The following is a 27,284-nucleotide window of genomic DNA, read 5'->3' on the forward strand; positions in this document are numbered from 1 at the left end:
TAGGAGACTACTTTCACTCCCACGTATCTCGATAGGTACTGAAATTTACCTTGTACACTCTCATTCATGCTTTTCATTCATCAGGTGAGAGGAGAAAAGGGTGTATACAGGGTGGTCCATTGATCGTGACCGGGCCAAATATCTCATGAAATAAGAGTCAAACGAAAAAACTACAGAGAACGAAACTTGTGTAGCTTGAAGGGGGAAACCAGATGGCGCTATGGTTGGCCCACTAGAGGGCGCTGCCATAGGCCAAACGGATATCAACTGCGTTTTTTAAAAATAGGAACCCCCATTTTTATTACATATTCGTGCAGCACGTAAAGAAATATGAATGTTTTAGTTGGACCACTTTTTTCGCTTTGTGATAGATGGCGCTGTAATATTACAAACATATGGCTCACAATTTTAGACAACAGCTGGTAACAGGTAGGTTTTTTAAATTAAAATACAGAACGTAGGTACGTTTGAACATTTTATTTCGGTTGTTCCAATGCGATACATGTACCTTTGTGAACTTATTATTTCTGAGAACGCATGCTGTTACAACGTGATTACCTTTAAATACCACAGTAATGCAATAAGTGCTCAAAATGATGTCTGCCAACCTCAATGCATTTGGCAATACGTGTAACGACATTCCTCTCAACAGCGAGTGGTTCGCCTTCCGTAATGTTCGCACATGCATTGACAATGCGCTGACGTATGTTGTCAGGCGTTGTCGGTGGATCGCGATAGCAAATATCCTTCAACTTTCCCCACAGAAAGAAATCCGGGGACGTCAGATCCGGTGAACGTGCGGACCATGGTATCGTGCTTCGACGACCAATCCACCTGCCATGAAATATGCTATTCAATACCGCTTCAACCGCACGCGAGCTATGTGCCGGACATCCATCATGTTGGAAGTAAATCACCATTCTGTCATGCAGTGAAACATCTTGTAGTAACATCGGTAGAATATTACGTAGGAAATCAGCATACATTGCACCATTTAGATTGCCATCGATAAAATGGGGGCCAATTATCCTTCCCCCCACAATGTCGCACCATACATTAACCCTCCAAGGTCGCTGATGTTCCACTTGTCGCAGCCATCGTGGATTTTGCGTTGCCCAATAGTGCATATTATGCCGGTTTACGTTACCACTGTTGGTGAATGACTCTTCGTCGCTAAATAGAACGCATAAAAAAAAATCTGTCATCGTCCCTTAATTTCTCTTGTGCTCAGTGGCAGAACTGTACACGACGTTCAAAGTCGTCGCCATGCAGTTCCTGGTGCATAGAAATATGCTACGGGTGCAATCGATGTTGATGTAGCACTCTCAACACCGACGTTTTTGAGATTCTCGATTCTCGCACAGTTTGTCTGCTACTGATGTGTGGATTAGCCGCGACAGCAGCTAAAACACCTACTTGGGCATCTTCATTTGTTGCAGGTCGTGGTTGACGCTACACATGTGGCTGAACACTTCTTGTTTCCTTAAATAACGTAACTATCCGGCGAACGGTCCGGACACTTGGATGATGTCACCCAGGATACCGAGCAGCATACATAGCACACGCCCGTTGGGTATTTTGATCACAATAGCCATACATCAACACGATATCGACCTTTTCCACAATTGGTAAACGCACCATTTTAACACGGGCAATGTATCACGTCCGCACTGGCGGAATGTTACGTTTGTGAGTATTACAGCGCCATCTATCACAAAGCGAAAAAGTGGTCCAACTAAAACATTCGTATTTCTTTACGTACTACACGAATATATAATAAAAAATCGGGGTTCCTATTTAAAAAACACGCAGTTGATATCCGTTTGACCTATGGCAGCGCCCTCTAGCGGGCCAACCATAGCGCCATCTGGTTTCCCCCCTCAAGCTAGACAAGTTTCCTTCTTAGTAGGTTTTTCGTTTGACGCTTATTTCGTGAGATATTTGGCCGGGTCACGATCAATGGACCACCCTGTATACTGACATACTGCACATAGATGTTTTGAATACGCGTGTGGGGCTCCGATAATTACCAAAAATCTTAGTGAAATGTGAGGCGAAGTATTTAAGGTAATACACCTAGTGCCCAGTTGCTCAGTCTTTTTTTATGTAGTTTACAGTCTGCGCCCAGAATTTAGGTGCCAGAGGCGGATACATTAAGTTAAATGTCAAACAAAATGATGGTGAGGCTCACGTAGAGACCCTTCAGGGGTCATGGCGAAGCGTCGCGGCAAGCAGTGAGCACGGTCTGTGGTGGTCGCTTGGGGCACTCATTCTGTGTCGGGAGTGCACCGCAGGAGCAGCGGGCCGAATGGCTGAACTGGATTTCGTCGTGGTAATCCGAGGTGTGCCTCAGCCTTCGGTGCTGAGTCCGTGTGAGCTGCCGTGACTCCTGTTGAGACGTTTGTTATGTCGCCCAGTCTCGCTTGGGTTTCGTTCACCGTGCTGCAGGCCATTATTGTTTCTTTGTGAGCTGCTTTATTTGAACGTTTTTGTTCCGGAGGTTGCTCTTCAGTTCCGACCATTAGCGGTGATCCTTAAAGTCCCCCTGCATGCAGTGCACTGCATTCTTATATCTCACGTCGGTGTATCATATTATCTGGTTTGGCTTCGCTGTGCCCGGGTTGTTAGTCCCGGTCAGCGTGCCATGTTCTACGGAACTCCCTGCTTACTAATTGATAATTTGGTGTTTTTAACTGTGCAACTTTTGCCCTTGAGCTAAGGACGATCTTTTAAAAAGGTTTTACTCGCTGTCCAACCCATTAACTTACACAGCTGGCTTACAGCCGGCTGCATGTTTCAGAAGTCCGTTATTACATTGCCGGCTGAGAGACCGGCATCTTCTAGATGGCATGAAATGTTACATACCATTGGAAAACTGGGAAATCGGTCTATTTGGTGATGTATAACATACTCGATTTCTTTCGATACATTGCGAGTTACAAGCAATCGTTTTCAGGTTTTGTTAGGTTTATCCCCACTGAGTCCCATCAAGCAAACACCCTTCAGAAATTACGTGTTGTGCATAGCAAGGAAGAAGAAAAGTAATACACCATTTGAGTGTGAGAAAAGTCTAATATTGTTGTACTGCCTGTTTTTTTCAGATTTACCGCTCCAACAAAAACTTCTAAAACTGTGTTATCCTCACTGCTCCTCACTTCAATAAATAGTATGGATAGATTTATAAAGAATTCCTATCAAAAACTTACATAATTTTCAGAAAAGTTTGCAAGACAAAATATGCTGACTTTCACAAATTTAAAGAGTATGGGGAAACATATTAGTAAGTCAATAGTTTAAAGTTGCTCAGTACTGAATATTTGCCTAAAATTTGAAAAATTTAATTTACCTCTTAAAGATGGGTCGGTATAATTTTTTTCTTGTTGTGATCATTGGCTCAAAGTTAAGACTTAAAGTTTCCCTTTATGCTCTTATTAGTGGTTGCGTTAAAATTAAGCGTAAGTGTTGAGTATTTTGTTCACACTAATCCGCTGGTTAGCAGAATTAAGAGTATATATAATAATTGCAATTTGGTGTATTTAAATGAACTTAATCTATTTTTTAATTCTGATGGTAGTTACTCCACGTGTAGTTGCGAGCTTAGAACAGTTATGAAGCCGAAAGCCTCATGGCAATGTCGCACATTGTTCCTGAGGTATCAAGGGTGCCATTGCAAGAAAATTAATTTCATCTAATAATTGAAGAAATAATTTATGGACATCTGTAGTTTATTCAGAGCAAGTTAACTCGCGCGGGTAGGAAAGGTTGGTTCTGTAAATGTGCCACGTACTGCTATATATTATGCACAACCTTCAGTCTTGTTGTTGACCTTACGTGGAAGTATATTTTTAAGTATCTAAATATTTTGTAAGTTTTATTACACTGATTTTTTTTTTGCATTTTTGAATTTAGGTCCAGTGGACTGTTGCCTTTAATTACAATCTGTCTAACCATTTATTTTGGTTCTTTATTTTAAGGTTGTGTTGTCTGAGAGTGATTCAGATTGCTGAGCCTGTTCTGCAGAACCTTTTAGTTAATTGTTCTATGCGTGTTACCACTGCATGTTTGGAATATTTTGCCAAAATAAAAATTATATTTTTGGTATATCTTCAGCTTGTGTTCAGTCCTTCCATGCAAGCAGCCGTATCCTGCTGCCATCCACATCATTTTCCTTGTGGAAACTAGTACAAGGTTGGAAGTGGTTATAGAGAGATGGTTGTTGATGACGTGTTTGCAACGATTTTAAGTTATTACGTGAGGCGCAGCAGTTCTGCCGTGTTTCATATTAGTCCCGGTTCACTAGGGATGGTCCCACAGACTTTTTTTTAATATTTTATTCTCCTTTGTAAAAAGTCAGTATAAATTTGAAAGCTGAATAAATCACGGAATAATGTAGGTACAGAGGTACAAATTGACACACATGCTTGGAATGACATGGGGTTTTATTAGAACCAAAAACAATACAAAAGTTAAAAAAATGTACAACAGATGGCGCTTCATCTGATCAGAATAGCAATAATTAGCATAACAAAGTAAGACAAACCAAAGATGACGTTCTTTAGAGGAAATGCTCAATATGTCCACCATCATTCCTCAACAACAGCTGTAGTCTAAGAATAATGTTGTGAACAGCACTGTAAAGCATGTCCGGAGTTATGGTGAGGCATTGGCGTCGGATGTTTTTTCAGCATCCCTGGAGATGTCGGTCGATCACGATACACTTGCGACTTCAGGTAACCCCAAAGCCAATAATCGCACGGACTGAGATCTGGGGACCTGGGAGGCCAAGCATGACGAAAGTGGCGGCTGAGCACACGATCATCACCAAACGACGCGCGCAAGAGATCTTTCACGCGTCTAGCAATATGGGGTGGAGCGCCATCCTGCATAAACATCATACGTTCCAGCAGGTGTTTATCAGCCAGGCTGAGGATGATGCGATTCTGTAACATACCGGCGTACCTCTCACCCGTCACGGTAGCAGTTGCAAAACCAGAATCACGCATTTCCTCGAAGAAACAAGGCCCGATAACGGTAGATGTGGTAAATCCAACCCATACCGTGACTTTCTCGTCGTGTAATGGAGTGTCCACGACAGTTCTAGGATTTTTGGTAGCCCAAATTCTGCAGTTGTGGGCGTTGACAGACCCTCGGAGCGTGAAATGAGCTTCGTCGCTCCACAACACGTTACTCAACCATTCGTCATCTTCCGCCATCTTTTGAAACGCCCACACCGCAAATGTCCTCCGCTTCACTAAATCACCAGGTAACAGTTCATGATGCCGATGGATTTTGTACGGATAGCATTGGAGGGTACGCCTAAGTGCCAACCAAACAGTAGTGTATGGAATGCCGGTGCGACGTGCGACTGCACGAGCGCTGACTTCTCCGTGCATAGACGAACCCGCTACAGTCTCCATTTCTTCCTGAACTGTCTCAGCAGCATTACGCCTTATGCTCGGTCGGCCACTACGGGGTCTATCGTCTAAACAACCCGCGGCTTCGAACTTCGAAATCATTCTCGCCACCGCTGCATTTGTCAACGGATCTTTACCCGTTCGAATCCTCTTCCTATGGCAATAGGTTCGTAACGCTGAACTAGCACATTCCCCATTCTGATAATACAGCCTCACTAAAAGCGCCTTTTCATGTAACGTCAACAAGCTGCGACTGCTGGCGCATCTGATTCTCTCTCAATACAGTTCCTTTTATACACGATTGTCATGCGTAGTCACTGACGTTTTGCTGTCCAGCGCCATCTGTCGGACATTTTGTGAACTTTTTTTTTGGTTCTAATAAAACCCCATGTTATTCCAAGCATGTGTGTCAATTTTTACCTCTATATCTACATTATTCCGTGGTTTATTAAGCTTTCAAATTTATACTGACTTTTTGATCACCCGGTGTATATATATATATGAACCTTGCTCAATTAAAAACAAATTATGTGCGACAATAAATCTGAAACAGAAGGAAGATACGTGCCACTCACTGGCTGTACGTGTATGCCTATAGTAGCCACGGATACCGCGGCCGACCTGTCCTTGAGGCCTCGTTGTGCGGACGCGCCGCTGCAGCGCTACGTGAAGTTGCCGGCAGGTCCTGTTGGCGGCGCTGGCATCGTGGCCGCTGCATGCGCGAGGTGCCGTTGCGGCTTCCAGCGCTGGAACCAGTGCCACACCGTCCAGGCAGCTGCCGTGTGTGCACGACGTCCTGCAGTTGTCACTTTGAAACAGGTACGCCGCTCGCAAAAGCCTCTCTGTTCGCTTACGCACTTACGCGATCTATACTCCGCCTTCCGGAGCTGGATATCTTTTCGGGTGTTGCGATCGAGCTCTGTTAGAGTCAGTTTGTGAGCCCGCGTTACGTAACAATGGAAGTTGATGACTTACATAAACGCATTGCAAACGCTACTCATATATGTCGGTTCGTGAATATCGCCTGAGTTTTGCAAGTGTCCAATTCAGGTGGCAATTGCAAACCACTTCCTCTGATACTCCGATGTGCGTTGCGCTGTACTAGAAAATACCAATCGATGTAGGTGTCGGTGGGTGTTATATAACATTTGCGAGCTTCCTCCCCGCCAAGAAGTCAATTGTGAAATTTCAACTGTTTTGCATGGGTAGTGGAGTGAAGTGACTATGTGCTTTGGTGAATAAAGAACAAACCGTGTTTCAACGGAAGGGTGAATGACCTGGATGTAATTTAGGTTTATTCACATGGAGTGATGAGCCAAACTCGCCGCTACTGCCAATCTCCATGTTTCTTCATAGATGCCAAATGTTTCCCTGAAGTAGAGAGAAGGAAATAAAAAAAAAAAGGAAGCTGCAAATTCTCAGTGCAATTTGTTTCCTCGGTGCCTTTGTGTTCCTGCAACTCTTAGGAAAGTGATGCTGTGTTATACGCTGATGATTTCACTCTATGTCTTACAGATTTGCCTAAAGAACGTAGTGCAAAGCACGTAGCACTTAGGGACCTGATTTTCCTCTTGTATTACGAACATTGCATACTTGATATTTTTGAATAATGAAAGTCACATTCTGTTGCGGAACATAGCCGATTCGTTAATGCTGGTAATGATTACGGTTGCATGCGCAATACATTTTCGATTTTTCGTCAACCTGTCTGTAATGAGATATCTATCAATCTATAAAGTAGGACGAAGACTGTGTGTCAAGACAAGCCGGGAAGTATCAGCATCGACACTTTTTAAGTATTTTTTATATACTGATTCTGTTCGTCATGAATTTCTTATTTGTTGTTCTATGTTATATTTTTAATGGTTTATTTTACGTTCTTAGTCAAAATGCTCTACAATTTCAAACATGTTCATATTCGAATATATTCTGCAAGCAATTGCAGTGTTTTCCACGTCCCCACTAACAACTATACAGTATCCAGAATGAGATATTCACTCTGCAGCGGAGTGTGCGCTGATATGAAACTTCCTGGCAGATTAAAACTGTGTGCCCGACCGAGAATCGAACTCGGGACCTTTGCCTTTCGCGGGCAAGTGCTCTACCAACTGAGCTACCGAAGCACGACTCACGCCCGGTACTCACAGATTTACTTATGCCAGTACCTCGTCTCCTACCTTCCAAACAAGGTAGGAGACGAGGTACTCGCAGAAGTACAGCTGTGAGTACCGGGCATGAGTCGTGCTTCGGTAGCTCAGTTGGTAGAGCACTTGCCCGCGAAAGGCAAAGGTCCCGAGTTCGAGGCTCGGTTGGGCACACAGTTTTAATCTGCCAGGAAGTTTCAACTATACAGTAGTTTAACTAAGGTTTTATGAGGTTTTTTGTGCACTCTTTTGAATCACCATTTCAATGTTAAAGACAAACTTAAGCAAACTACAGACAGAATAAAGTACTTACATTTACTGAATAGAGACCCTCTGATGCGCAACGTGATTCTGAGCCAATAGGTGACACACTGTATGGGTTTAGTCTACAACTTTTACGCTTAAATGTACTACTTCTAGAATTTGGACAACTTATTACGTTCGGGGTACACTGACGTACTCGGATTTACGAAAGATATATAAACAGAAGACTAAGACCTTCACTGGGGGCTGTGCGCCACTCGAAATACGTATCTTAGACCTGCTCTTTCTGTGCATTTTATAAAGAACGTCTCGCACTAAAATTTAATCTCTGTCAGTAGCTTACGCCTCCTCCTCTACAGCCGTTAGAAAGTGCAGTGAAGTGGCGTGGTGGCAAATAGAGTACATCATACAAATTTATGTACTTTTCTGACTCATTGTCGTCTACGATATTTGCCATTATCATTGGTGCTTGAAATATATAGAACGAAATAAGAACCGGGGAGAAATAAGAAAAAAAACTGAATCATGGCTAGTAAAATATTCATGGTCTAGAGGTAAGTAGGTTTGAAATCATCGTCAGCGTATTTTAAGGAGGGAGTATCAAATATTTCGTAGACTTGAATAAAAAATAGGCAGATCACGCCACTTGTGGTTGGATATTCAACTATAGATTCTAACAGGGTTACCTAGCCGACTAGGAGTTATATAATACGAGCCATGTGCGTAAGCGTCTGGAAGGTGAGCGGATGTTGAGTTTGGAGCGCAGAGTACTTTCTATTCATTACAGAATTCTCGTAAACTTCTAGAGGTGAGTGGGTAACCATCGGTTTTCCCTGAAATAATAAGTTTTTTGTTTCGCCTACAAAATTTACTTTTTGTGGAATAACACATCTCCATACTTACCAACTCATTTACATAAAATATGGCAGTTTTAGAATCTTCCCCTCGCCCCCGCCCCCCTTGCATAGATGTGTGCGGACTCCCATGATCATGTGTAACTGAAGAAATAAATTAGTTCTAAAGTAATATCGGCGGCAAGAATCAGGGAGAACGCCGAATAAAGCTGTGTGAAATGTGGCTGCATTCAAATCCGCACTGCTGGGCAAGCATGGTGACGGAAACATCTTTAACTAATCTGAGGAGGATTCTCCAGACAGCACTTACACGGTAAATCAAGCTGGCACATATATTTCTGAAACTAATATTGACAGTACAATTCGCTTTCCTTTTTTATTCTAGGCGACTTGGACTATTTTAAAAGTTGTTGCTGTTGTTGTGGTCTTCAGTCCAGAGACTGGTTTGATGCAGCTCTCCATGCTACTCTATCCTGTGCAAGGTTCTTCATCTCCCAGTACCTACTGCTACCTACATCCTTCTGAATCTGTTTAGTGTATTCATCACTTGGTCTCCCTCTACGATTTTTACCCTCCACGCTGCCCTCCAGTACTAAATTGGTGATCCCTTGATGCCTCAGAATATGCCCTACCATCTGATCCCTTCTTTTAGTCAAGTTGTGCCACAAACTCTTCTTCTCCTTAATTCTATTCAATACCTCCTCATTAGTTATGGGATCTACCCATATAATCCTCAGCATTCTTCTGTAGCACCACATTTCGAAAGCTTCTATTCTCTTTGATAATCAGTCACTGTAATTCCATAGGTTCTATGTCTAAAATTATGAATATTTTGGCTGACTCGCCTTAAGGAGTTCAAAAACTGAAGCATTATCTTTATTCCACAAATGTTTTACATCTTTAATGCGGCCATTGGACATCGTGGCCAGTGTGACTAAGTTACCAGTGGTAAGCTTGTCAGTAGTCATGTGGTGTTGCGGGAAAAGAGGAAATGACTTTACGAGCAGCACACTGTTCCTCTGCTGTCAGTGATCAGTGAGCAGAGCAGAGGGCAAGGGGAGCATAGCTCACACCTAGAGTATGTTAGTGAGCCAAGTGCCTAGGTGGGGTAGGGTATGTCACGTCCCTTAGTGTTGCCGGCAACAGCATTTTGTGTCCCTTGTAGAGCGTTCGTTAGCATCTCCGCCTACATTTGACCGGGCAAAATGAAATTGTAGTTGCAGATAATTCCAAACCAAGGGCAACCACCCAGGTAAAATACTTATACACAGTTTACAGAACTTTCAAGCAGTAAAATCCAGATGTTAAAATCGGCTAAAGTGATGAACATAAAGCTGATTGAGAGCTCGTTACTCCACTTCACTGTGTGTATTAAAGCTCTTGTAGACTGCCATACCGGTTTCGCAACCTTTTGAGTAGTATCTTCTGGAGCATCTACTGATGTTACACGTAGCCATTGTAGATTACAACTGATCGGGTGTGATGGTACATGTAGTTACCATAGTTTACAACTGATCGGGTGTAATGGTCGATGCCGACCAGTGTGTCGATAAGACACACACCAGAGGTGGACGCATGTTTTAATTTTCACAGTTGCTGAGGATACTGCGAGTCGGCATCGCCATTACAACCCGGTCAGTCGTAAACTATAGTAACTACATGTAACATCAATAGATGCACCAGAAGATGCAACTAAAAATGTTGCGAAACTTGCAGTGATATTCTGCAAGCGTGGCAATAGACAGAGCTATGGTGGATTAACGAGCTTTCATTCAGCTACGTGTTCATCAGTGTTACCCATTTTAACATCTGGATTTTACTCCTTGAATGTTCTGCGAACTGCGTATAAATTGTAATTACTTTATATGCAGGGCGTGGACAAAGTGAAATTTTTAAAATGAATGTCTACACACTGTAATCGTGAATATGAAGACGATGAACAGCGTTTCATTCAAAATTAAGCTTTTACATAACATATTCAAATCAAACAAGCAACTGGGCATTAAGTATAAACTTAAAGTATCATTACATATTCTCTTAGCAAAGCATAACGAAATTATGTATTAATTTACAAGTCTGATAATTCAGAGAGCTTAGAACTTATTGGAATGGGAACTAATAAATAGTGTCAGCTTCTTTGTGTAATTACTGAAACGTCCCCTTAGAAAAATTTATGAGTGGCTGGGCTGATAAACCTCTTACATTATTTGATCTTCAAACAGCTGAGCAGAACTGAACGTACTCAGACATTTCTCTCTTTACTTATTCTGATCAACACTAAACTGACACACAATATTTTTAGCGCAACGCAATCTGACTTTCAATAATCTCTACAAAAGAATGGCCCTGACTAACAATAACCTATACCTTTCACGAATCACTTACCTCACAAAAATCTTCGTTACTCGAACTACTGCAATACAGCGAGCGCCAATACTGCCAGCTAAATAAAAGATTCTAACTACTGAAGGCACTAACTACTGATAGGCATACTTAGCAAATGAAAGATTTTGGTAAGATCAAACAATGTATTTACCTCAATAGTGTTCAAAGGTCATAATATATATAGCAGTTCATGACATCCAGTCTTACAAATGTACTGTCTCTGATGGATACACGTCCAGATCATCCGCTCTCAAAACTCCGCCATCTCTCTCCCCACATCCACCACTGCTGGCGGCTCACCTCCAACTGTGCAACGCTACGCTCTGTTAACATCCAAGTCCGCAGCTCGTAGTCGTGCGGTAGCGTTCTCGCTTCCCGCGCCCGGGTCAGGGATTTTCTCTGCCTCGCGACGACTAGGTGTTGTGTGATGTCCTTAGGTTAGTTAGGTTTAGGTAGTTCTAAGTTCTAGGGGACTGATGACCATAGATGTTAAGTCCCATAGTGCTCAGAGCCACTTGAACCATTTTTTGTTAACATCCAACTGCCCAACACTACAATAGCGAACAACAATGCAAACCAGCCACAGACTGCGCACAGCACAGCCAGTGATTTTCGTACAGAGCGCTACGTGGCGTTACCAATATAAAAACCTAAACAGCCTACTTACATTATTGTGCCCTTTTTAAAATATTTTACATACAGCAATAAAAACTGTAGGATATCATCTTCAACTGAAAGATAATCGCAGTTTGTAAACGATATTAGAGTTAAAATATTGATTGCAAAGATCGCTTGTAGCTGGTACAGATACTGTATTACCATTTCTCTGAACTCAGACCTTAGTCTCCTGATTCATCACATCTTCGTGGGCCTTTGTCCCACTTCAACGCGGGGTCGGCCTTGTTTCTATGGATTTGTCGATGTTAGTGTCGGAGGGTGACCGAATGCCCTTCCTGTCGCTATCCTATACCCCCCGGGACGAAATTAGTGTACCACAGCTGTCTGTGTCTAGTGTAAGCGATGAATTAGTGCGATCGTTGGCAAATGTCTGCGAGTCGTGTAACTGGGGACGGGACATGGGGACCAGCCCGGTATTCACCTAGTGGGATGGGCAAAAACCGTCTAAAAACCACATCCATCTCCGTAAATCCGCCAGGTGGATTCGATCTGGGGCCGGCGCGTCTACCCGAGTCCAGAAAGCAGCGCATTAGCGCTCTTGGCTAACCTGGCGGGTAGACCTTAGTCTCTCGATTACTAGAGAGAAATGGAAGGATAATACTTTCACTTATATTGTGCACTGTCCCGTATTGTGTTGAACATTTAGGCGAAAGAGACATCTTCCTCGCCAATAAAATGGAACGTAGAGGCAAGAAAGTTCGAAAACCTATATACGTGAACTGCAGTACAACACCCATATGTGAGAGGTACGGAAGTTGTATCTCACTTACTCGGTCGAGCTACAACTCAAGAAAACTATATTACCGTGTATATTTTCAGACAAGCGAAGTGGTGCGGCAGTTGATTTACATCCACAAGATTACTCTACAATTAATACTTGAACATCTGACTGAGTGTTCATCACACCAACTTCAGACTATTTCTCTATCGTTCCAGTCTCGAAAAGAGTGCGGGAAAAGTGAACTCTTAAATCTTCCCCTGCGACCAGCGAGGTCACTCATGTTATTTCATGATTATTTCTCCTTGCGTAGGTGAGCTTCAACAAAATATTTTCGCATTTGGAGCAGAAATATGGCGATTTAAATTTCGTCAAATGATCTCACTGCAACGAAAAACGCCTTTTCAATGATTGTCACTAAAATTCACGTATCATATCCGTGACAATCTCTCCTTTTTCACGATAATACAAAACGAACTGCTGTTTTCTGAACTTTTCCGGTGTCCTCCGTCAGCCCCACCTAGTAATGACCACATATCGTGCAGTCGTACCTGAGAAGAGAACGGACAAACGTAATGGAAAAAAAAGTGTGGGGAGGGACCAAACTGCTGAGGTCGTCGGCCCCTAGACTTACACACCACTTAAAAAAACTTATGCTAAGAGCAACCCATGCCCATGCGTAAGAGACGACTCGAACCTCTGCGCGGAAGGAGCCGCGCAATCCGTGACATGGCGCCTCAAACCGCGCGGCCACTCCGCGCAGCAAACGTGATGTAGGAAGTCTCATTAGTATACCTGTTGCTTCTTCTCAGCGGTGTGCTAACAAAACACAGTATTTGGTTCGCATTCCCCACATCGTCATCTACGTAAATGAAAACCCTATTGACAACTTTTAGATTTGTATGATTTATGGCGCAACCAAAATTTAACGAATTCCATTTTGTACTGATACTCGTGTGGATGACCTACGTAAATGAAGACCCTAGGTATTCAGTTGAACTGACAACTTTTAGATTTGTATGATTTACCGCGCAACCAAAATTTAACGAATGCCTTTTAGTACTAGTACTCGTGTCGATGACCTAACACTTTCAATTATTTACAGCAAATTTCCACTTACCGCACCATACAGATATCTTGTCTGAATAATTTTGCGGATGGTTTTGATCTCCTGGTGATTTTAGCAGACGGTAAATAACAGCATCATCTGCAAGCAATTTAAGGGGACTTCTCAGATTGTCTCGTAGATCATTTATCTAGATTAGGAACAGGAGAGGGCCTATGATGCTTCCCTGAGGACCGCCAGATATAAGTTCTATTTCATTCGATGACTTTCCGTCTAGTACAATACTACGGACTGTGACGTTTAGTGAAGGAACTTCAGTCTGACGTGGTTTGGGTCTCAGTCGTCTTCTGTGTGTTCACTGCACGTGAGAGAGTAGTTACCCCGATCCTATAGGAGTGTGAAGCAAAACACGCATGTTCCAATCTTACTTGAGTAATTTATGTCACGTGTCTCGTCCAATGATTCCTCTGACTGAACCATGTTTTTCTTGGTCTGGTGCACGGGAACCCGTTTTCGTGCTGCAGTGACCGATACGGCTTGTACTACTAATTGTATGTGTTGTGGACTGGCCAGACAGCCAATCCACTATGACCGGTAGCCGAAAGGCACGCATTTAAGCTCACGCAGGATGGCATGAGGTCTGGAACAGGACAAGGTCTTTATAGTAGCAAAAATAGTACGTAGCTTCTGGAATACTTAACTTTAATCCATAATTGGTGAATATCGGTCTGACGGTACATGCATCACAAGATAAATAGCAATTGATAATGGCGCCTTGCTAGGTCGTAGCAAATGACGTAACTGAAGGCTATGCTAACTATCGTCTCGGCAAATGAGAGCGTAATTTGTCAGTGAACCATCGCTAGCAAAGTCGGCTGTACAACTGGGGCGAGTGCTAGGAAGACTCTCTAGACCTGCCGTGTGGCGGCGCTCGGTCTGCAATCACTGATAGTGGCGACACACGGGTCCGACGTATACTACCGGACCGCAGCCGATTTAAAGGCTACCACCTAGCAAGTGTGGTGTCTGGCGGTGACACCACAGTATGCTTCTGTTCTTGAAACGACAAGGAAGTAGGAATGAGGAAACTGCATAAGGACCAGTTTCCCTCCTTTGCAAGGCCATTTACTACTTCGTTGTGTGAATAGGCAAGTGCCCCTTTCAGCCCATTAGCTGAAAGGTTTTCTTTTCTTTTCAGGCTTTCATTATTTCCACCAAGTCGTAAATGTAGCTACTGGCGTGAGATTTCCAGTCTGGTGCTCTAACTCGTTTGCAGCAGTTTTAGATTCATGAAATGTAATCGCAGTTGCGAATACGAACAACCATCACCAGTGTAAGGGAATGACGACAGTGAAAACCTCTGCCGGACTGGGACTCGAAGCCAGATTTCCTGTTTACGCGAGCGGTCGTCTTAATTGCTTTGGCTATCCGTGTACGACCCACGGTCACACCCGTACATCCGTATGTCGTCGTTCCTGCGTCGCAGCCTGTACTGCAAAATATTTGAATAAGTTTGAATTACTTATATTACACTCTTATAAATAATTACAGGTTGTTCATTTTCTCCCTTAGTTTGATGTGCAAAGTACAACGATTTGCATTCGAATTCGATTGATAACAATGACAGTCGAAGATGTTTCAGGCATTGCTGACGTTCTCTTTCGTTATCCTTTATTTGCTGCACATAGCTTGATGTCATCCACGTAAGATTGTTGCTTCGAAATTTAAAGTTTTGCGCTGACAGGTTTTAAGGCAAATCTAGTATTCGTGGAGTCGCACACAATACAGTGCAAGCTTTCGAATTACCACTGAAGATATGAAGACAGATGTTGTCAGACGCATTTCTCTTGAGTCGTTTATTGATACCTTACCATAACTCCACAAAAGCAGTGTCCAAATTCTTGAGGCTAACACAAGCACCTCGCAGGAGAAGCACGAAGAAAACTCCTCTTGCTCGTAAGAAGTTCGGGAAATCGTGAAATCTCTTACCAATAACACTGCAGTACCAGAAATTACCTTGCTTTCAATACCCGTTTGACATCACCTTTGTCATACTTGCCTCACCGTTCAAGTCACGGAAAGGACGTCAGTTACGAATTAGAGCAATTTATTGAACTACGAGGGTGAGTCAAATGAAAACCTTAAATTTGTAATAACAAATCGTAATTTCGCGCCGTTATCCTGTAAGTCGGTAAGCGTGCTACAAACAGCGCTCAGAATGGCCTGTAGGTGGCAGCATAGTGCAGATGCACACATACCGTCGCAGTATCAGTATAAAGATGGCCGCCCCACATGCGACTTGCACCAGGGGAGAACAGCGTTCTGTTATTCGGTTTCTGCGTAGTGAAGGTGTGAAACCTATTGAAATTTATCGACGAATGAAGGTTCAGTACGGTGATGAATATTTGTCACAGCAGAAAGTCTACGAATGGAATAGGAAGTTTACAAATGATGTGACTTCAGTGGAAGATGCTCCTCGTCCAGGTGAGGCACAACGAGTTGTGACTCCACAGAACATTGCAACAGTTGAAGCCATAGTGAAGGAAAACCGCCGAGTGACACTGAATGACATTGCAGCATGTTTACAGATTAGTCACGGGTCAGCACACCACGTTGTGCATGATGTGCTCCAGTTTCACAAAGTGTCTGCAAGATGGGTGCCACGGCAGCTGACTCCTGAAATGAGAGAACGACGTGTTGATGCTTGTGAAGAACTTGATGCTTTGAACGAGAAGGTGATGGCTTCCTTGCAAGAATCGTTACTGGGGACGAAACCTGGGTTCACTTCCACCAACAGTCCTCATCATCAAAACCGAAGAAGTTTCGAACAGAACCATCAGCAGGGAAGGTTATGCTGACTCTTTTTGGGACGAAAAAGGCGTCATTTTGGAGCATTACATGTCTAGAGGGACCACTGTCACCAGTGCATCATACACAGATCTCCTAAAAAAATCATCTGCGGCCTGCAATGAAATCAAAGCGACGTGGATTGCTGTCAGCAGGTGTCCTTTTGCAACATGACAATGCAAGGCCCCACGCTGCCCGTACAACAGTTGCAACAATCACAGACCTGCATTTTGAGTGTCTTCCTTATCCGCCATACTCACCAGACCTTACCCCAAGGGATTTCCATATGTTTGAACCACTCAAAGACGCAATGGGAGGGAGAAGTTCCGTTCTGATGAAGAGGTACGCCACGCGTCGCATGAGTGATTGTGCGGACTGCCAAAACAATTTTTTTCTAAAGGAATTTATTCACTTTGTAGGCGCTGGAGGACTTTCATTGAGCGTGGGGGAGATTATGTTGAGAAGTGATACAGCTTTGTAGCACTTCTGCACAATAAATAATATTTTAACAAATATTTAAGGTTTTCATTTGACTCATCCCCGTATATTGGCCACAGTGTATTTATATAAAATCAGATGGCTCTAAAATAGAAGAGGCAGCGGGGCCTTTGCTCTGTTCCTGTAATGCCAATATAAAATGTAAAGGACGTCCAAAAAGCTTTTGTTCGTAGGCTGTACAGTCCAGAATTGGTAAGCCAATCAGGAAAAATCGCCGTGAGCATTGAGATAATCATGCCACTGACGGACCAGTTTGAAGATACCCATTTGGTAAAACACAGGGTCCTGCTATGAGAAAGTCCGTAACTGCTTGCTGCCCATCCTCGTCCGATAGGAATCGACAACCCTGTCAGTACTCTTACAGACACCAGCCTCATCGTGCAACATTTCGAGCCATTTTAGGCGTTTGTATGATCATGGCTCCTTTCAGACAGACGGTCGTGCATGGGGGTGGCGGACTGTGCGTGCACCAGATTTGGAGGATTGAGTTCCACACGATATTGAGACGAATGCTAGTCCAAGCTCCGAGCGAGTGTCCCGACAACATGGTGTAAGCCAAAGTAAGATTGTGTGTAAGCTGCATGCCAATCGCTACTATCCCTATCACATGCAATGAGAACAATGATCGTCAGCAGCGGATATCCCTCTACTGGAAAATTTTGTCGACGGTTTTTGCACCAGGGATCACAATTGTGGGATCTCTGTCGTCAGTCTTTATTACCGACGTAGCTACCTTTTTACCAGAACGGGCATCATCAAGCTGCATAATCGTCATTTGTTGGAAAACGGACATCGCACATGGTCAGAGGCACTTTCATTCGTCAGAGCCATCTATCATGGCAACGATGCATTCCGGGACACATAATCGTAGCAACTTTTTTCCTCCATTTGCAGTCAAGAACCCGTCCGTGTAGTTTGTCGGTTTTATTAATGATCACCCTGTATACCCGCATCAGACTCGCGCTACGTTGTGTCTACGCTGCTGCAACGTCCTCAGAAGGAAACTTGTTGATCCCATCTTGTAATTCCATTTTCACGTGAAACCTCTATCTAAACAGTAGAGTTACTGGTCATTAGGGAGGCTATTTGTTATGGAATACTGATAGTTATACCCATATTTATGCACTACCAAAATGTTTTACATAAGTTATAAATTCCATAATTCAACAAGCACACTAACAGATGTGTCTTGGACATATTGGACACCATCACAGAATCAGGGAACAAAGACTTAGACGACCAGCCGCTTCAGATAAAAGAATTTCATGGAATTTTCTATAAATGAAAAGTTCACCTAGAAATGAAGGACAGTTCCGTCTAACAGCAATCCCTCATTATGACTTCAAACCTACACTCAAGAAGGCTGCTTATCTCGACGGCAACCGTGAGTGGCAAGAATCTCGGCAATAAAGTGGCGCGCTTCGACTAGTATGGTAACATTGGTTGCTTTCGTTCCGAAATTTTGTAGTAGCCAATCCAATGAATCACCCCTGCCACCGTCCTTGGTGCGAAGACTGATCGATCGAGGACATAATGTTCCTGAGGAGTATCAACCTCACATTTATTAATGTACTTTTTGTGCACCAAGAGTGGGAGTCGTCCATGGAGAGTCTTTAAGTGAGCAGTTGAGAGCTTGAGTTTTCTGGGCAGAGGCTTAACGCAACGGCCAGTTATTTAAACGTTCATAGAAGAGGAATTGCACTCGCTCGGGTCATATGATTATAGATTTGTTTACTAACCAGAGAGAGTAGTTTTGATTTGCTCTTGGTCTATAACTTGGCTTTGTGTAAGATTCAGTCTGATGCTCATCGGTGCTCACAAGTTGATTTTTGTGGAAATTCGAGCGTCATAATTGTGGTAGCGCGATTCGTTTTCTGAGCACCTTGCTACTTACTTACTTTAGCACGGTACTTAAGTCGCTTGATTTATTGTAATTTGTGGCCACTCTTTTGTCTCATTAACTTTGAATTTGTAAACTGACCAGTTGAGCATAAATTATTGTTTTCTCTATCCAGTCTTCGATATAATTTGAGATTTTAGACAACTTTCTTCGATATTGATTTTATGTGAATTATATCAATCATTAAGAAGAAATACATATCTCTTACTCTGTCTTGGCTTAGATTTCAAGATACCTTATTCTCCTACAACTTTTCCATGGTTAGGCGACTCACTAATAATAAATACTAATTACTGTATACCAAAGTTGTTGATCTCACTATGACGATTGCTTCGTAATGCACAGAGCCCCAACGCAACGGCCAGTTACTTAAAAATTCAGAGAAAGGAATTGCTCTCGCTCGGGTCATATGATTATAGATTTGTTTACTGACCAGAGAGAGTAGTTTCGATTTTCTCTTGGTCTATAACTTAGCTTTGTGTTGTTTGATGATACAGTAGCTAACGAACTACAAGCCAAAGATTACAAATGTCAAAGAGTTTCTACAGATTCGATGTAAGTAAGTACAATTTGATAGCGGAATGCTTGGAAGATGCAGATATACAGAGTTATGCTTTGTACAAAAACTCCAGCACATGCAGTTTTTGAGTAATGCTTTATACCTTCATGTGCATACATTAAGAACTTACTTTTATGTATGAAGACTCAAACTACTATACCTTTGTATATTCTTTTAAAAAGTACTGACATATATACGAAGACTCAAAGTGCCATGAATAAGGTACTCCATATGAAACTATTCTAAGAGTAGACTTGTATGTAATCTAAGTGTGACTTACTAAATCTGTCTAATATATTGCATTAAACACAATGTTATGCTGATTCTGCGAGGCTACTTTAACTCGGAATCTCTGTTACGTCTGTATAGATATAGTAATTGCCATGCGCATTGCCTAAAGCCAAAATAAATAAAGAAAAAGTCACACATAATATGGACCTGAGAGCACCGGGCGAATGGCCTTGAAAGCGGCCTTTCTCGATTGAAACTTCTTGTTTTATTGCCCTCTGAACTTGTATGCAACATGATTCTAGTATTCTAATGTGACATCATGTGTTTCAAGATTGAAATGGTTGCGGATACGCCTTGTAGAGTTGGAGAATTTTTAACTGCCTACCATTGAGCACTGAATCATATGGTTACGTGTAGTCTGTGTACTATTGCTATTGGTATCCGGTGGCGTTACTGGGGTATAGAGAGTGCTCTGGCTGCTGTTTCCATGAGAGCGCTGTTTTGTGAAGGGAGAAAGTTGATAAACAGCAAAAGAAAAAGGGAAGAGGACGAAGCAGAAGTAGTTGTGGTAGAAGAAGAAGAAGAAGAAGAAGAAGAAGAAGAAGAAGAGTGGAACGGACTGGAGGTCTCTGAAATGGGAAGGGGGCGGAGATATGTGACAGAAAATCATGAGAAGAATCGTATTGGACTGTGTTGAGCAACAGTTCCATAAGACCTACCTATTCGTCGAATGGAGAAGCTTGTGCCTTCTTTTCGATTATTATTGTTGATGGAGCCACTCTGGTTAGGCCAAGTGATCTACCGCAACAAAAGTCTAAAGAGTATATTTTGTATTTGTTGTTTTGTCACGCCTTAGCATTGATGGGGAATGAAACAATGAAAAATGACTTTTCATATTGCTTAAATCAAAGCGATTTGTTGTTGTTCCGTGTCTTGAATTGTATCGTTCAAAAAATAATTATCAGACTGTGTTCTTTTTAATTCATTGTAAAGTCTGTTCATCTCCATAATCGAATAAGGATTTTTTAAAAGGAGGGAGCTGCCGACAGATAGGGGAGGGTGGGAAGCGGGGACAGGAGGGAGGTAAGGACGAAGCTTCCCCGGTCGCCAGTTACCCTGGTTTCGATCAGAGTCATCACTGTAATTTCTGATTTCTGAGGTAGATACCCAGCCGCTCAGTTTGGTTAACACATTGATCATTGCTGTTAAGACTATCGAAGACGCTGGTAATATACGAACTTCTAATAAACACAGCTGGAGTAGGAAAACATTAAACTGGTGGCTACTTGTTGCAACATTTATTTCTGCTAGCGATGTGCCTGCCGCCTAACGTGTGGGAACAAAGACATAGGAGGAGCGATTCGGAAGCATCGAGATGTGAGGCGCGTATTACACTGCAGTACTACCCTGTTTGACGGTAATGCGCCACGTCGCCGTGTAATATAGCCTTTAAATTAGCGTTCATGCTTATATGAGCTGTTTGCCATCACCCACTGCCGCCTTTTCATAACTTAGATCAAGGCGCTACAGTCTGGAACCGCGCGACCGCTAAGCTCGCAGGTTCGAATCCTGCCTCGAGCATGGATGTGTGTGATGTCCTTAGGTTCGTTAGGCTTAAGTAGTTCTAAGTTCTAGGGGACTGATGACCACAGAAGTTAAGTCCCATAGCGCTCAGAGCCATTTGAACCATAACTTAGATTTCTTTCCTTTCATTGGGGTGGTTAGCCAGGAAGATGGCTTATCAAGGGTCGTGTCTGACAGGGTTTCAACACAGTTACCGTGCAAATAGTAATTATTTATTGCTCTATATACAACAAATTAAACTCATCACACACGACAAAGATGGTTCAAATGGCTCTGAGCACTATGGGACTTAACTTCTAAGGTCATCAGTGCCCTAGATCTTAGAACTACTTAAACCTAACTAACCTAAGGACATCACACACATCCATGCCCAAGGCAGGATTCCAACCTGCGACCGTAGCGGTCGCGCGATTCCAGACTGTAGCACCTAGAACCGCTCGGCCACCCAACGGCTCACACACAACAGTCTTCTACTATTATTATTTGAACCTTCACATTAAAATATTATTTTGAATTACGGCAAATAATTGCAGTTCTTTCCATTATACACCCGTCGTTAATCTTCTATACATTTCGACGTCTAACATAAGACTGAGAAAAATTGTTCCTATAGCACATCCATGAATACTGTGGTATACACGCAACTGCCCACTGGCTACCCTCTGCTTAAACGCTCCAACATGTGTCTGTAATCGCGAGGAACAGATGTTTATTTATTTCTTCCACTGAGATAAAAGAAAAAGTAAACTTCTACGTATAGGGAAATGCTAAATAAATGGCCAGATTATGTCTTCATTTACACTTATAGATGAAAGCGCACTTTAAACGGCTATGTAGGCTGCGCCTTTTATTGCCAACAATCAGGAAACTACAGAAAATATGAATTACCAGAAAACACATCAATTTTTACTACAGAATCGGTTGCTGTCCTCGAAGCACTAAAGTACGCTATACATATAATTCCAAACAGAAATTTTGATAGTCACTGATTATCTGTATGTTTTAAATTCAGAGTCAATAAGAAACTGGAGAGCCTTTGAATAGCTATACCAACTGTATAATAGAACAGAGCAGTCCATATAACAGTAAAGGACAAACCATAGAGACGATTTGGGTGAAAGGACACTGTGGAATCAGAAATAATGATAAAGTGGATGAAATTGGAAAGAAAGCAACAAAAACAGGGATCCATTTTAGTGTAAAATTACAACATACAGAACTTTATAAAAATGTCATATCCAATATTAATTCCCTTTTGTAAGAAGACTGAGATTCATCAAGGCAATTAAAGGGTAGCCACTAAATACACTACTGGCCATTAAAACTGCTACACCAAGAAGAAATGCAGATGATAAACGGGTATTCATCAGACAAATATATTATTCCAAAACCCGCATATTATTACATTTTCTCACAATTTGGGAGCATAGATCCTGAGAAATCAGTACCCAGAACAACCACCTCTGGCCGTAATAACGGCCTTGATACGCCTGTGCATTGAGTCAAACAGAGCTTGGATGGCGTGTACAGGTACAGCTGCCCATGCAGCTTCAACACGATACCACAGTTCATCAAGAGTAGTGATTGGCGTATTGTGACGAGCCAGTTGCTCGCCCACCATTGACCAGATGTTTTAAATTGGTGAGAGATCTGGAGAATGTGCTGGCCAGGGCAGCAGTCGAACTTTTTCTGTATCCAGAAAGGCCCGTACAGGACCTGCAACTTGCGGTCGTGCATTATCCTGCTGAAATGTAGGGTTTCGCAGGGATCGAATGAAGCGTAGAGCCACGGGTCGTAACACATCTGAAATGTAACGTCCACTGTTCAAAGAGCCGTCAATGCGAACAAGAGGTGATCGAGACGTGTAACAAATGGCACCCCATACCATAACGCCGGGTGATACGCCAGTATGGCGATGACGAATACACGCTTCCAATGTGCGTTAACCGGGATGGTCAAGGGTAACCGCACCCATGGTCTCCGAGCTAATAGTCCATGCTGCTGCAAACGTCTTCGAACTGTTCGTGCAGGTGGTTGTTGTCTTGCAAACGTCCCCACCTGTCGACTCAGGGATCGAGACGTGGCTGCACGATCCGTTACAGCCATGCGGATAAGATGCCTGTCATCTCGACTGCTAGTGATACGAGGCCTTTGGGATCGAACACTTCGATCCGTATTACCCTCCTGAACCCACCGATTCCACATTCTGCTAACTGTCATTGGATCTCGACCAAAGCGAGCAGCAGTGTCGCGATACGATAAGCTGCAATCGCGATAGGCTACAATCCGACCTTCACCAAAGTTCTCGGGCCTCGTCTGGCTGAGGGTCGGCTACGTATACTGAAGCGCGCGGCGTTTGCCCCGCTTCGGAGACCAGGGAGTGTCGTGGCCGCCTGTGGGGCCGGCCGCGTCTCCTTAAACGTGCGATGCGCGCCCGTCGCCTGGCGGTTCGCATAAACAAAAAAAAAAAAAAGGTCGGAAATGTGATTTCTCCTCACACGAGGCATCACAACAACGTTTCACCAGCAACGCCGGTCACCTGCTGTTTGTGTATCAGAAATCGGTTGGAAACGTTCCTCATGTCAGCACGTTGTAGGTGTCGCCACCTGTGCCAACCTTGTGTGAATTCTCTGACAACCTAATCATTTGCATATCACAGCATCTTCTTCCTCTCGGTTAAATTTCGCGTCTGTAGCACGTCATCTTCGTGGTGTAGCAATTTTAATGGCCAGTAGTGTAGCCGTTGAAGAGAAGGACCCATCGAAACCTTGTTTGCACAGAACAAACTACAGCAGAAGAAGCGTATCTAGTTTAATAAGGACGAGGTAAACCATGAGAATTTTACGGGTCATGAGAGATTACAAGCCTTTTGGGGCTTGTCTCCTCTCACTTTGTTTGATTTCATATCATTTTATTAATGTGTCTCAGTTGGCGCAGGCCGAGAAAGGTCAGTGCTATAAATGAAAACGGTAATGAGGACTCGAATTTTGTTTGTGATGTTCCAACTGCTGTCGGGACATCGCTTGCGCTTTCGTCCTCCTTGTGTGCGTGAGCTAGGGCTGGACCAGGGTCAACTGCGTTGAGTGTGGCAGGAAAACGTCCAGTCGTATCAGGCTGGCTTTTCTGCAGATACGACGGGGAGTGGACATAGCGTGTGTCAGCTCGTCAGGCGGCCGAGCTGCTACGGCTCTTCGCCACTGTATTAGCCAGGAAGCCAGCGTTAAACGTTTTGCTATCGTTGCCGTCTGGGTTTCGCTAGCCCAACGCCAGATGTTGGTATCGTTTTTAGTGGTTCTCAGGATCTGGAGTCTAAAGAGACGGCACGCCCGACACACCGGCCCCTAGCGTCCAAGAGATATTTTCTTCGTTTCTGGCGGCGGTCTTCACGGCCGCTTTTGCGCGTCCCAGGAAACGCAGCGAGTTGACTGACAACTCAATAAGACTTAATGTGACGTCGGAGAATTAGCGACAACGACTATGATTGGCACAAAAAATGTTGCTGGGATTTTGCGGAGTGTACTGAAGACAGATAACTGGAGCAATTGCCCGCGGCCCCCCACGACTGGAAACATTGGAGAATGGTGGGGTTGCGAAGCAGTAGTTTTCTGTGTAGGCACGCAGTGCACGAGACGGAAGTGTCCTCTGGAACACAAGGGAGGATAGGTGTATTGATATTGTTGTCTCCTGGGGACACTCTTGCGTAGACTTACAAGTTACACTGCCTCGGTGATTCGGACAGATGTTCATAATCTTTCCGGGATTTATGTCTTCGGGTTTTATCCGCAGTCATCGATCATCAGAAAGCAGTACGCAGGCCAGTGGATGCACCGTCGACTGTTGCTATACAATGACTGAGATCTTGGTGGTAAGGTATTTGCAGCACCGGCGTAATAGGGACCTGTAATTCTTCTGACGCCCTCAACAGCGTATGCTCTCGTGTTGGCGCTACAATACCCAGAATTTTGCATGTGGATTTTCCGCAGAGTTCCCATTTCCGAGCGGCATTCTGTCGCGCAGTCAGGGTTTATCATTACCTTTGTTGATTGACCAACTCATAATAGATTACTGTATTCAGTATTTCAGAAGAGGTGCCCCTTTAAAACAAATCTACCAACTACTTAACCTCAACGCCATTATTTTGTGACCTTGTTCTATTAAAGAATTGTCCAGTGAATCGCATATTCATATGTTTATTAGATAAAATAAATCTCTTTGTAATAATTAATTTGTCATTTAATACTTTCATGATAAATTTCATTTCGTGCCCATTTTTTTACAACTATTGGGCATAGAGATTGACTAATAACTTCATTAAATTATAGCGTGTGTGAAATCCTTTTTACTACTCATTTACAGGATCGTTTCATTAATTCTCTTAGCGTTCATTTCTCCATTGTGCTTAAGTTAAGGTGGTAGTTAAAAAGAGGAGGGGGTGGAGTGTATTAGCAGCTCTCGTACAAATTCCGATGAGTGTGTTACGCACACTTTATATCCCGGCACCACGCAAACTAGGGAATTTTCCAAGCAATCTGTACCGCCTCGGTCTTCATAAGTGCGTAAATGAAGCAGTTGCTGATGTAAACCACCACCTATTTGCTTGCGCACTGTTAAGCATTCACCAAGAACAAAACTGGTACGCAGAAATATACGTCTTCCTGTGTCCTGTAGCACTGTCTCACGATCAGTGATCTACAACAGTGATGAAATACCTTAACAATAGTATTTCATTTATATGCATGTTCACAATAATGAAAATACATATGCATATAAAAATGGTTCAAATGGCTCTAAGCACTATGGGACTTAACATCTGAGGTCATCATTCCCCCAGACTTAGAACTCCTTAAACCTAACTAACCTAAGGACATCACACACATCCATACCCGAGGCAGGATTTGAACCTGCGACCGTAGCAGCAGCGCGGTTGCGGACTGAAGTGCCTAGATCCGCTCGGCCAGAGCGGCCCATATACTTACACATTCATAGGAAAAAACACCAATGAATGAAAAATTATTATTGCAGAATTTATGATTTGTTAGCAATAATTATTGTATCGCTTTTTTAAAACAAGAATTTACGCTCTCACTGTTATTATATGACCTGTTCAGTACCTTAACTAATATCTGATTTCTTAGTGTGTATTGTATCAAGTTGGTGTGTAAGTTGGTAGCGTTTTTCTATTAGTTTAATAAGCACAGCAGACACACATAACAGAGACTTATGTTATCAATAATATATTCTCCTTGACTATTTACACCAGTCTGCCAACGTTGCGTATCTTTTCGTTTCCGCGGCTGTAGAAATCATGTGGTTCTGAGACGAAGAACTCGTCGAGCCATGTTCGGAGCGCATTTTCATCCAGAAAAGAAATTCCTCGAAAATTATTCGTCAGAGAGCGTGAAAGATGAAAATATGAGGGCGCGAGATCAGATGAATAGCGTTTTTTTGTCAGTGTAGCAGAATTTAGGCGGGTGTCGTTATGGAATAGTGTCACTTGGCGCAATCTTCCTGGTCGTTGTTCTTGGATTACGTCCACAAGACGTCTCAGTTCTTGACAATAAATGTCAGCACTGATGGTTACTCCACGGGGAAAAATTCGTAGTACACCACACAATCGCTGTTCCAACAGATGCGTATAATTATCTTTTGTGGATGCGCTCTGGTCCTTGTACAGGGAGTTGCTGCTATGTCTGGCCTCAACCGTTCCTTTACTTTCCTTATGTTAGCATAAAGACACCGTTTACCGTCACCAGTGACCATACAGGATAGGAATGGTAGACGTTAGTCACGAACTTTCGAAAGTAAAGTTCTATGTACTGACTTGGCAGAAAATCCTAAGAAATTTTGGTCTTATGTCAAAGCGGAGGGTGGATCAAAACAAAATGTCCAGACACTCTGTGACCAAAATGGTACTGAAACAGAGGATGACAGACTAAAGGCCGAAATACTAAATGCCTTTTTCCAAAGCTATGCCTTTTTCCAAAGCTGTTTCATAGAGGAAGTCTGCACTGCGGTTCCTTCTCTAGATTGTCGCACACATGACAAAATGGTAAATATCGAAATAGACGACAGAGGGATAGAGAAACAATTAAAATCGTTCAAAAGAGGAAAGGCCGCTGGACCTGATGGGATACCAGTTCGA

General features: G+C 43.0%; 1 protein-coding gene and 1 non-coding gene across 2 annotated transcripts in view; one reads left to right on the plus strand and one right to left on the minus strand.

Moving 5' to 3' along the window:
* The first annotated feature begins 6,096 nt into the window (after nt 1-6,096).
* LOC126470416 (protein scarlet-like) overlaps nt 6,097-27,284 on the plus strand; it is a 323,404-nt gene continuing 302,216 nt past the window's right edge. The window contains exon 1 of the mRNA XM_050098273.1: nt 6,097-6,233. The gene's annotated coding sequence lies outside the window, so the exon portion shown is untranslated. The remainder of the gene's footprint in view (nt 6,234-27,284) is intronic.
* Nucleotides 7,464-7,538, minus strand: Trnas-cga (transfer RNA serine (anticodon CGA)). The gene has a single exon. It is a non-coding gene; the product is annotated as a tRNA-Ser (tRNA).

This window comes from Schistocerca serialis, chromosome 1, assembly GCF_023864345.2.
Source record: "Schistocerca serialis cubense isolate TAMUIC-IGC-003099 chromosome 1, iqSchSeri2.2, whole genome shotgun sequence".
In the NCBI taxonomy this organism is placed as follows: Eukaryota; Metazoa; Arthropoda; class Insecta; order Orthoptera; family Acrididae; genus Schistocerca; species Schistocerca serialis.